The 13,034-nt window shown below is 40.2% G+C and overlaps 1 protein-coding gene and 1 pseudogene across 1 annotated transcript in view; both read left to right on the forward strand.

Annotated features, from left to right (window-relative positions):
- Positions 1–13,034, forward strand: part of ZNF18 (zinc finger protein 18) — a 53,154-nt gene that overhangs the window by 14,975 nt on the left and 25,145 nt on the right. Inside the window, exon 2 of the mRNA XM_063598734.1 lies at positions 6,488–6,557. The gene's annotated coding sequence lies outside the window, so the exon portion shown is untranslated. The remainder of the gene's footprint in view (positions 1–6,487; positions 6,558–13,034) is intronic.
- On the forward strand, positions 4,455–5,358 carry LOC130540925 (large ribosomal subunit protein eL21-like; annotated as a pseudogene).

Below are 13,034 nucleotides of genomic sequence, written 5' to 3' on the forward strand. Positions count from 1 at the left end.
GAGATATGCTAAAACAAGCATAATAAAATGTTAATAGTGACATCTAGGTGGTGGATAGACTGCTACTAACTACAATTTTTTCCACTGTGTGTCTGAAATTTTTTAAAATAAAATATTAGGGAATATAAAAAACATAACAAAACTAAAAATGTCACACAGAAGTTAAACATTTTGCTAAATTGTATTACTCGCTAGAACAAAATAACAAACCAAGTACTGTAACTTCTAACAACTAAGTCTGAATTTGTCCAACTAATATAATCTTACTGGGTAGGTTCTGATAAAAATAATGACTTATTGAAATGTATCTAAAAGAAAGGAATCACCTAGGGCGTAGCCAAGAAAGGGCCTCACATGCAAAGGCATGTATCAAATGTGGTCTTATGTGAGACCACAACAAGCATCTCTGGCTAACTCAAGATTGTAGAATTTAATAATTAGTTGGGGGAGGGCATTGTGGGTTTGGTTTTGCTTTTGAGATTAGGTAACAACATTGGGTTTGAATTTAATAATACTGTTTTGTTTCATTGTGTTTAAGTTTTATGAAGCTATAATTCATATACCATATAATTCACCTACTTATAGTGTATAATTCGGTGGTTTTTTGGTTTTTTGTTTGTTTGTTTGTTTGTTTTTGAGATGGAGTCTTGCTCTGTCGCCCAGGCTGGAGTGCAGCGGCTTGATCTCGGCTCTCTGCAAGCTCTGCCTTCTGGGTTCACGCCGTTCTCCTGCATCAGCCTCCCGAGTAGCTGGGACTACAGGCACCCGCCACCATGCCTGGCTAATTTTTTGTATTTTTAGTAGAGACAGGGTTTCACCGTGTTAGCCAGGATGGTCTCGATCTCCTGACTTTGTGATCCGCCTGCCTCGGCCTCCCAAAGTGCTGGTATTACAGGCGTAAGCCACCACGCCCGGCCAATTCAGTGGTTTTTGTACATTCACAGTTGTGCAACCATCACAACGATCAAATTTAGGACACTTTTATCATCCCGAAAGGAAACTTTATACCCTTTGCAGTTGCTCCTCATTGGACTCCAACTGCCCCTACCCCTAGCTTTCAGCAACTACAAATCTACTTTATGTCTCTATATATTTGCCAATTCTGGACATTTCATACAAATGGAATCATACAGTACGTGGTCACACAATACGTATCTAACTTCTTTCACTTACCATAATGCTTTTAACGTTCATCTATGTTGTACCATGTATCAGTGTTTCATTCCTTTTTATGACTGGATAATATTATATTGTATGGATATATCACATTTTGTTTATCCATTTGTCTATTGATGGACATTTTGGGTCACTTCCACTTTTTGGCTATTAGGAATAATGCTGCAATGAGCATTTGTACAAGTTTTCCTGTGGACATATATTTTCAGATCTCTTGTGTATATACATAGGAGTGGAACTGATGAATCTTATGGTAGCTCTATGTTTAACCATTTGAGGAACTACTAGACTTTTTAAAGTTGCTGCATCATTTCAGATTCCCACTAAGAGTATGAGGGTTTCAATTTCTCCACAATTTCACCAGCACTTGTTATTATCTGGCTTTTCTATTATAGCCACCCTAGTGAACAACATTATGTTTTGAGGCATTTCATCTACAATATCCAATGAAGAGGACATTGGCCGACATTGTATTTCTTATAAACTAAAAATGAAATATATGTTCATTTCAAGAGGAATTACCAAAACATGAACTCTCGTGACCATCTGTCAGTCACTTTTGGTCCCAGCACATCAAATTCAACCAATCAAAGCTCAAGAAAGCCTTACTCTTTTCCAAATTGTTCCATACGGGTTTGTTGTCTTACTCTAACCATCAGATATCAGCAACTAAATTCTGTTAGTAGTTGATGAAGCACTTTATCAGCAATATAGAATAATTGAAAAATTATTGTTAGACACATAGGAAATTCTCTATTTTTAGAATGCTGAAAAGAATTAAGTTACCTGACATTTGGAATTAATAGCAAAATAAAGAATACCCAGCAAAAAAATGTTAATGAGCAGGAGAGAAATGTCATAAGAATGAAAAAACCTAAATTAGGTGACAAAACTAATTAGGAAGACTAGAAATAGACTCAAATACTTTTGAGAATATAATATAATTAAAGGTGAGATCTCAAATAAAGGTAGACATTTGCTAAAAAGTGAACTTGAATCCATAGCTCAAACTTTAAATCTAGATGAGTTCCAAATGGATCAAAAATCTTAGTATTAAAGAAAAAATAAGAAACCATGAAGATATAAGATAAGCCCATCATTTCTAAGAACGACACAAGCAAAAGATGAAATTTCTAAAACATTCTCTTAGCAAAAAACACAATAAGCAAAGTCAAAAGACAAACTGCTAACTGGGAAAATGCTTCAATTTATAACATGGATAAAGGATTAATTTCACTAATAAAAATTTCCTATAAATTGGCCAGGCACAGTGGCTCACGCCTGTAATCCCAGCACTTTGGGAGGCCGAGGTGGGTGGATCACGACGTCAAGAGATGGAGACCCTCCCAGCTAACACGGTGAAACCCCATTTCTACTAAAAACACAAAAATTAGCCGGGCATGGTGGCACATGCCTGTAGTCCCAGCTACTTGGGAGGCTGAGGCAGGAGATTCACTTGAACCCAGGAGGCGGAGGTTGCAGTGAGCCGATATCACGCCGCTGCACTCCAGCCTGGTGACAGATCAAGACTCTGTCACAAAAAAAAATAAAAAATTCCTACAAATCAACATGAAAAAGAACAACAACCTAATAGAAAATTGAGCCAAGAAAATTAACAAGTGGATCACAGAAAAGGAATATAAATGTCTCTTTAAAAATGCGAAGATGCGGACAGGCACGTTGACTCACACCTATAATCCCAACACTTTGGGAGACCAAGGCAGGAGGATCACTTGAGCCCAGGACGTCAAAGCTGCAGTGAGCTGGGATCATGCCATTGCACTCCAGTCGGGGCCACAGAGGAAGATTTGTCTAAAAAAAAAGATGTAAATTAAAACCACATTGAGGTATAATTTCTCAGTTATCTAGCAGATGAAGTTTAATAACACAATATGTTGATGAAAGTGTGGGCAACTGGCATTCTTCTACATAGGTGGTGGGAATGTACATTGGCACAGCTCAATGGGGGACAAGTTAACAATGGCTATCAAAATTACAAATGTATATACCCTTTAACCCAGAAATTATACCTCTAGACATGTATTCTTACAGATATTCTCACGTTTGCAAAATGATATATGTCCAAGGTTATTGAATATAGTATTTTTGTAGCAAAATATTAGAATCAACTTAAATGTCCTTTAATAGGCAACTGAATAAATATGGAGCGAATACTACCCAGCTGTAAGAAGAGGAAGCTCTTTGTGTAGTGATATGGGATGACTATCAATATATATTGTTATCTTTTAAAAAGCCAGATGAAGAACACCATGGTTTGCTACTATTTGTTTTAAAGAAGGAGAAATGTATATGTAATATTTAGTTACTTGTTTTTAATTTATTTGGAAAGATACTGAAAATAATGAAAATGTTGGTGTCTCGAGAGAGAAACTGGGTGATTGGTGGACAGGATTGAGAGGGACACTTTACATTATATATTCTTTGGTAGCTTATGGACTGTAAATGTCATGAACATAATAGCTGATGAAAATTAATGAATTAAGATGTAACTGCTGGGCGCAGTGGCTCACACTTGTAATCCCAGCACTTTGGGAGGCTGAGGTGGGCAGATCACGAGGTCAGGAGTTCAAGACCACCCTGGCCAATGTGGTGAAATCCCATCTCTACTAAAAATACAAAAATTAGCTGGATGTGGTGGTGCATGCCTGTAATTCCAGCTACTCAGGAGGCTGAGGCAGGAGAATCACTTGAACTTGGGAGGCAGAGGTGGAAATGAGCCAAGATCGCGCCACTGCACTCCAGCCTGGGCGACAGAACTAGACTCCGTCTCAAAAAAAAAAAAAAAATTAAGAACATTTGGCCAGGCATGGTGGCTCACACCTGTAATCCTAGCATGTTGGGAGGCTGAGGTGGGCAGATCATGAGGTCAGGAGATCGAGACCATCTTGGTCAACATGGTGAAACCCCATCTCTACTAAAAACACAAAAATTACCTGGGTGTGGTGGCGGGTGCCTGTAGCCCCAACTACTTGGGAGGCTGAGGCAAGAGAATCGCTTGAACCCGGGAGTCAGAGGTTGCAGTGAGCCGAGATCGCACCACTGCACTCCAGCCTAGGCGACAGAATGAGATTCTGTCTCAAAAAAAAAATAAAATAAAAATGATGGAACTAAATCAGGATGATGGATGTCCTTTCTTTTGTTGTTAAATAAACATTCTTATGAAACAGCAAATATTTATTACCATACATTTATATTCTTTTAAAGTTTCATTCAAAATATGATTCAGGGGAACCGCCATCTTCCAGTAATTCACCAAAATGACGAACACAAAGTGAAAGAGGAGAGGCACCCGATATATGTTCTCCAGGAGTTTTAGAAAACATGGAGTTGTTCCTTTGGCCGTGCACAGGCGAATCTAGAAGAAAGGTGATATTATAGACATCAAGGGAATGAGTACTGTTCAAAAAGGAATGCCCCACAGGTGTCACCGTGGCTAAACTGGAAGAGTCTACAATGTTCCCCAGCATGCTGTTGGCATTTGTTGTAAACAAACAAGTTAAGGGCAAGATTCTTGCCAAGAGAATTAATGTGTGTATTGGGCACGTTAAGCACGTGAAGAGCCAAGATAGCTTCCTGAAACAAGTGAAGGAAAATTATCAGAAAACTAAAGAAGACAAAGAGAAAAGTACCTGGGTTCAACTGAAGTGCCAGCCTGCACTGCCCAGAAAAGCACACTTTGTGAGAACCAGTGGGAAGAAGCCTGAGGTGCTGGAACATATTCCCTATGAATTCATGGCATAGTAAGTGTTTAAAAAATAAAAGACCGGCGGGGCGCAGTGGCTCACGCCTGTAATCCCAGCACTTTGGGAGGCTGAGGCGGGTGGATCACGAGGTCAAGAGATCGAGACCATCCTGGCCAACATGCTGAAACCCCGTTTCTACTAAAAATACAAAAAAATTAGCTGGGCGTGGTGACGGGCGCTTGTAGTCCCAGCTACTGGGGAGGCTGAGGCAGGAGAATCTCTTGAACCCGGGAGACAGAGGTTGCAGTGTGCCAAGATTGCGCCACTGCACTCCAGACTGGCGACAGAGCAAGACTCCGTCTGGAAAAAAAAAAAAAGTTCAGAAACAAATTTTTTGGAAGCAGTTTTAAAGAAAAGCAGTCTGTTCTTGTAAATACATTCTATTTTACTTACACAAAACTTTTCCTTTTTTCTCTTTAAGTCACCAGAAAATAAATGGACTGAGTTTCTATTCTTGGCTCAGATTCAACTAGAATAGCGAAGAATTACAAGATATATAAATGAAAAATCCTGTTCATTTAGTAAACATTTCATACTATATTTATACAGTGAAATTCATTGATAGTACTTTTTTTTTTACTTGTAAGTTTTTATTGGTTCTAATTAAGCCTGAGAATAAAGTCTTGTGAAACTATCCTCTCCATTACTGTCTATTCTAATCTATTCTCGACAGGCACCACAATAAAGCTTTCACCCCTGTTTTGGTCTGTTATATCCAAGCCACATGTGCAGTCAAGGAAAGGGTGATGTTCCTGTAGTCTTTTCTAAACTACCATCTGCTAATATTACATAGATAAGCCATATTTTAGGCACTTTTTTCTGCCATCTCACAAATCTGTATGTTGGAATTCTAGGAATATATGTTAATAAATCATTCGGTGTATTTTAAGTGGTTTTTCAAGAAGCAAAGTTAGGGTATTTGTTGTTTCTTTTACGTCTCACGCAGGCAGGAGCAAGGAGGGATGATTTAAAAGCTCAGGAATGGCCAGGCGCGGTGGCTCACGCCTGTAATTCCAGCACTTTGGGAGGCCGAGGCAGGTGGATCACTTAAGGTCAGGAGTTCGACACCAGCCTGGCCAACGTGGTGAAACCTTGTCTCTACCAAGAATACAAAAATTAGCCGAGCATGGTGACGGGCGCCTATAATCCCAGCTACTTGAGAGGCTGAGGCAGGAGAATTGCTTGAATCTGGGAGGCGGAGGTTGCAATGAGCCAAGATCATGCCACTGCGCTCCAGCCTAGGTGACAGAGCAAGACTCCGTCTCGAAAAAAGAAAAAGAAAAAAAAAAAAAAAAAGCTCGGGAATGTATGGCACAGAGATGGGTGGAAATTGATCATGGAGGACCATAGGACCCTGTTTTCTAGAGGTCCAAATGATACAATTTGGAATAAAAGAACGTCTCTGCCTTGAACTCAAGGCTGTCCTCCTGGAACCCCGAGTGGAGCAGGCAGTTCTAGAAGCAGCCATGTAGGGATAAAAGGATGGCAAAAAAAAAAAAAAAATTGTCTACACCAACCCATGTCTCCTCGAATATATCTGTTTTCAGGTATGTGAAGGAAAGCTAAGATAATTCAGTGGATTCTTCACTGGGAAAAAGGCCAGATTCCAGTTTATAAGTGAGTATAACCCTGAAGACTTGCCTCCTTCTCCTAGACAGGGCTTGAGATTTGAGTTCCTTTCTTCCCTTCATTTCCTCCAGTGAACACTGGCTGATATCTGTATAGCCTGTTTCCGTAAGTCAGGAATTTGCCAGGGTGTCACAATTGTAAATGCTATGCTCTGAATTTTGGACCATGGTATCTAAATTTTGGTTCTTGGGATATAGTTACAGTAGACCTAGACTAAATTCTTATCTGTTGACCTTGACCAAATTCCTTCGTATTTCTCTTTTGGGAGTTCCCTGAATAATAAGGATCTTGGGGGGAACAACAGTTCCTAGTGGCCTACCATCTGGTGGAGGCCACAGACTGATTAAGTAAGTATCAAGTGAACTGTGGGATAAGGGATTTGGCAAGGGCAGTGCCCTGCCCAATCTTCAGTAGTCAGCTTCTAGGCCCTCTGACCAGCAGTCTTCAGACATCCCCAGCAGGCTCTACAGCTCAGACTCTGAGGGGAGCATCATTAACCTTGACTCCTCTGCCTTCTGGAGAATATTTGAGCGCAAACTTGCTCAAATACCTTCAGGGTCCAGATGGTACGGTAAGTATGTTAAAGGAACATGATCTAAAGGGATGGTCAAAGCTGGGCATGGTGGCTTGAGCCTGTAGTCCTAGCTACTTGGCAGGCTGAGGCGTGAGGATCCCTTGAGCCCAAGAATTCAAGCCTAGCCCGGGCAACGTAGCTAGACCCCCATCTCTGAATAATAATAATAGTAGTAGTAATAATGGGATGGTCAGACTTATGACTCACTGCAAATTGCATGCACCACTAAAAGGCATTCCAGTTCAAGTAAATTTTTAAAACTGTGCTTGCCAAAGAAAATACATGCTGCCAGTTTCCAACTTCTGGTTGGAAGGGTCCACATCAATCTCAGAGAAGAGAACTGATCTTGGATAGAACCCTGTAAGCTTAAATGAATGCATTCCTTGCTTAATTCCAGGAATTACCTTGGAAGAGGGTAACCAGCCTCTTCCAAGATGGGGTTTCTGTTTGGTGCCTTGGCTACATGCTGCTGCTTCTTCGTATCTCCACGGGCAACCCGAGGCACTCTGCAGTGGCCCTCCTCAAGACTCTACAGCAGACCACTGCTGCTGATTAACTTTATTTTCTTTCCGTTCTCTGAGCACCACCACATTATGGATTTTTTTTTCAACCCTGGTGTCTGGTTAATTCCAATCATCTTCTCTCTCTGTGTTCCCCAGTGTTCAGACCCTTTGTGCTAATTAGCAGTGACAGACGTGTCACCAATCTTGCTGTTTCTCCAGAGGAAGAAAAAGCTTGCTTTTTAAAATTGATCTGTGAGAACTTCAGGAGCCACCACATGCTCCTGGAAGCTTCTGTTAGAAGGAGAAAGGTTCAGTCTGAAAAACCAAGTGCAGAGAAAATCTCAACGTGGGCAGGCGTCTAGCCATCCCCAGCAGCAGGTGGCAGGGACAGATGGGTCTTCCCACTGCTCAGTGCTGATGGGATTTTCAGGAGTCCTGGCTTTCAAGGTGAGATAGATGTCACAGACCCAGCAAGGGCAAAGTCTGACTGTCCAAAGTCAGCAGGGCCATCAGTCCAGCAAGGAGTCAGGCACCTGAATGTGAAGGAGGCCACGGGCAGCATCAAGTGACCGTACAAAAATCAGAATTCAGCTAACAAGGGGTCAAAGTGAGACATTTAGGAGGACCGAAGAAGAATTCTGGGTGGTGGAAGGTTTAAAGGGACATGGGGCCTCTTCCACAATCGCTCTAAGATTGTCACCTGTGTAGAACTTCCTAAGTTTTAAAGGATCCCTGGCTAATGAGATAAAGAAGCCTAAAGACTTCAGAAGCTTCCCAAATCTGCATCTGAAGGCTGCAGCTCTTTTTCTGGCAGGAACTGAAGCTCAAAAGGGAGATCAACATAGAGAGAGTCTTCACTGGGAGATGATGTCTCAGCATTTGGTGGTGAAGCTCTGTGACTGAAGCCCTGACCTCCTTCTTGGTAGAGGAGGCCAGAATCTTGACATCTTACCAGAACAGAGATTAAGCTCAGAGGCACATGCAGGACTCTAAAAAGACAGAAACAAAACAAAACTAAATAAAATAAAACAGTAAACATTGGCCTAACACACAAAACTACATTAATGGTAGTTAGCTGTCTCTATGAGGCCACAGTCACAGAATTCCTTTGGGTTTTAATTTTTAGGTAAAAATATGATATTTATTACATTATTACAGAATGTCTTACAATTTACATAATTAAATTCATTTAGTTGAGACTTTCATGTTTCTGATCATTACAGCTTTTTTCTTTCTTCTGGGATATCTGGATACTGTTGAAACACTGTGGCAAAAAAAACAGTATGGTAATATTTTTGCTCAGTTCTTTTTTTTGAGCTTCGGCACCTAGGCTGGAGTGTGGTGGTGAGATCATGGCTCACTGTAACCTCAACCTCCAAGGCTTAAGTGACCCTCCCACCTCAGCCTCCCAAGTAGCAGGGTCCACAGGTGTGCACCACCATGCCCTGGTAATAATTTATGCTCAGTACAAATAATTTTTTATTACTATTCTTTCTAGGAATCACCTATCCTAAAACAGATGATACATACAAATTACGATATCTCAATAACAGCTAGATTTTGCTGTGTGCCAAGGCACTGTTCTAGGTATTTTACATATATTGTCTCGTTTAATTCTCTTAACAGTCCTAAGCATTAGGTGGCATTTTTATCTCTCATTTTACTAGTGGGAGAATTGAGATGCATAAAGATGGCTGTCATATATTATTATATTGGGGATATTTATGTTAGGGGTTCCTGGATAAAAACCAGCCCAGAAACCTCGTTCTGTTTTAACTTCTTCCAAAGGCCTCCTGATTGCCAGTTAATTGTATTACTCCCTGTACTATTATCCTTCTTGCCCACATAAGTTTTGGCAACTAACATCTGTTTGTGTCCTGAGGTTTGAATTAATAGACAATTATTTATGAACATGGATTTGAATGCCACTCACAGATCAGTGCCAAAAGCATCACTTTGGAAGTTGTTAAAAAATCATACTTCCAGGCTCTACCTCTCAGATAATCTGATTCAGGAAAGAAGTCAAAATAATGTGGAATTAACACGCCCTCCATGTGAGTCTGATCTGCAGCCCAGTTTAAGAAGCTCCCAGATCTAGAACAGGGAGATCTACACTTTTTTGATCAATCATTCTTTTCTAGTAAAAGTATTTTGAGACTATGTAGCCACTGTTTGTATATGTATTTATTCATAAATAATATATACAGGTATTATTTTGCCTACATGTTGTACATTATAAAACATATTCAAAACTGAAAGTTAAATAGTCTATGGTAAAAATGGAAAAATAATATTTTAAAATATGTATCTTATTTATTGAATAAAGTTCTCACCAGAAATATAATACACCTCATTATTTGAGCAAATCTTTAATACTCTGTGATACAGAGAGTTTTAAAGTCGGGTTCTAAATTCAGTTTATTTTTGACACTTAGTTATAATGGTTGTCAAAAGTGAAAAAAGAAACCTCCCCAAACCTCCAAATGGATAAAGTACATCATTGGCAGCAGATACTAAGAATGATATTTGTTTTTCAATGCCATCTGGTAATTAAGCAAAAAATTTTGATGAAATGTGGCTACTAATTTCCATAGTCACTGATGTGAGTCAGTAGCTCTTGCAAACTAATTGGAAGAGACATTACATTTTCATAATTTTTACCAATGGGCTTAAAATGAAAAGCACAAAACTTTTTATACGGAATATTTTGTGTATTGATTTTCATATATGAGAACCTCGAAAGAGGCCACCAGTTTCCATTTGATTTAATGAAGTTTCATAAAGTACTTGATAGAATATGACTTTAAACTTTGTTGAATTTCCTTCATGTTCTATATATATAATATATATGCATATATTAGTATCTGTGTATATGTATTATCTGTATATATAATCTGTATATATATAACTTCTGCATCCATAACATGCATAAATATATATACATCACACATACATGCATATATATTTATATATACTTGTATATAGGTACAAATATATACACACACGTATTTAAACTTAGTGCGTGTATAAATATATATTTAAACATTTAAAATCTAATTTACAAACTCAGTGTAAATATACACATAAATATACATCTTGTTAAGGTGCCATTCAGTATAGTGATAGAGATATAAATGCACATTTCTTTTCTTTTCTTTTTTTTTTTTTGAGATGGAGTTTCACTCCTGTTGCCCAGGCTGGAGTGCAATGGCACGTTCTTGGCTCACTGCAACCTCTGTCTCCCGGGTTCAAGCTATTCTCCTGCCTCAGCCTCCCAAGTAGCTGGGATTATAGGCATGTGCCACCACACCCAGCTAATTTTTGTATTTTTAGTAGAGACATGGTTTCTCCATGTTGGCCAGGCTGGCTTCGAACTCCCAACCTCAGGTGATCTGCTGCCTCGGCCTCCCAAAGTGCTGGGATTACAGGCTTCAGCCACCGTGCCCGGCCATAAACGCACATTTCTAGTAGATTTCTTAATATTTGAAATTATTTTGCTTGGCTTTGGTCGGATCTGATTCATTGGCATTATCATTACCTTCCGATGTATCTGCAAAGGGACTCAAGTTAGAAGTGTAACTATGCTATTTTATTGCTGTTTACATGTGCCTGCATTATTACTGTTATCTTCAAATTGAGATTATTTTGTTAAGAAACTTTAAACTAGGGTCCATTTTGCTAGGGTTAGTTTAGTTAAAACTAGGTAATATAATCCATAAATCCATTGATTCCTGCACATATTAACTTCAGTATGTCTCAATATGTTGAATAAGTGAAAATGTAAGGACCTCACTTTTTTTTTTTTGAGACACAGAGTCTCGCTCTGTCACCCAGGCTGGAGTGCAGTGGCGCAGTCTTGGCCCACTGCAACCTCCATCTCCCGGGTTCAAGCGATTCTCCTGCCTCAGCCTCCCGAGTAGCTGGGATTACAGGCGTGTGCCACTGCACCCGGCTAATTTTTGTATTTTTAGTAGAGACGGGATTTCACCATGTTGGTCAGGCTGGTCTCAAACTCCTGACCTTGTGATCCGCCCGCCTCAGCCTCCCAAAGTGCTAGGATTACAGGCGTGAGTCACTGCACCTGGCCCAGGCCCTCACTTTTAACTGCTCCATGGTGTGGGCCTCCTCACGTTCCCTTATGGCACCTTCTATATCCTGACTCAAGCCTGTTCAACATATGTGCAAACTAAGGAGCTGGCCAGTCCATTGTATTCAATACCAGTGAAGCTTAACTTCTTTGTCGAGTCTCCAGGCCCATGGATTTAAAAGTTCAAAGGGGTCTGCCTAAGTATGCAATGACTTTTTAAATTTGAGAAAAATACCCATACCTACAAACACTTGCATACTGGGGAGTTAGTCATTGAAATCCTGAAGTCTCAGATTGGGAATACCTTGTCTAAAGACATTTTACGGCCTCAGGGAAAAATTTCATTTGGTGAGAGATGCATCAGGATTTATCCACCATATATACTTTTTTAAGGTATGCACTTTAGGGCTAATCCAGGTTTCTGGCCCTGTGTGTCACTTGTAGGCACTATAGGAAGTCATTTCCTAGCCCCACCTGAACCTTCTTGAACATCTTTTTTTTTTTTTTTTTTTTTTTTGAGACAGAGTCTCACACTGTCACCCCGGCTGGAGTGCAGTAGCACTATCTCGGCTCACTGCAACCTCTGCCTTCCCAGGTTCAAGCGATTCTCCTGCCTCAGCCTCCTGAGTAGCTGGGATTACAGGCGTCCACCACCATGCCTGGCTTATTTTTTGTATTTTTGGTACAGATGGGGTTTCACTATGTTGGCCAGGCTGGTCTCGAACACCTGACCTTGTGATCCCAAAGTGCTGGGATTACAGGCGTGAGCCACCACGCCTGGCCTCTTGAACATCTTAAAGATCTCCTCCAGGACATCCCACATAAAACGTGACGTATGTTAGTATTTCTCCTAACTAGAGAAAAGCAATTACCATCTTGTTTAATTCTCTGTTCTCTCAATAGTCCTTAAAAGACAATTCAGGTTCCTTCTCCCATGAGTTAAATCACTCTTTGCTCTATTGAAGTCAACAGGATACAAACTACATCTTGATGGCAGAGGGAGGGTGTCGGGAGTGGTTTCTGTTCTGGTCTCCCTTCCTTGTCCATGTGGCCAGCCATTTCCACACAGCTTACACTGATATCCTCCACTGATGCCCAGGTTCCTTTCACCTTGAGTCAATCCGAACCTTTCTGCTCCTCAGTTCCAGGGAATTTTTGTTGAAATAACTGATCTGGCCCACAACAATCTCATGTAATTTAACTTCATCAATATATTCATTTCAAGTTCTCACAGTATCTCCCATGATAGTTTGCCCAAACCTTATACAATTTCTTTGAACAGCTTGTCCTGTTAGCCCTAC

Source organism: Pan paniscus, chromosome 19 (assembly GCF_029289425.2).
Source record: "Pan paniscus chromosome 19, NHGRI_mPanPan1-v2.0_pri, whole genome shotgun sequence".
In the NCBI taxonomy this organism is placed as follows: Eukaryota; Metazoa; Chordata; class Mammalia; order Primates; family Hominidae; genus Pan; species Pan paniscus.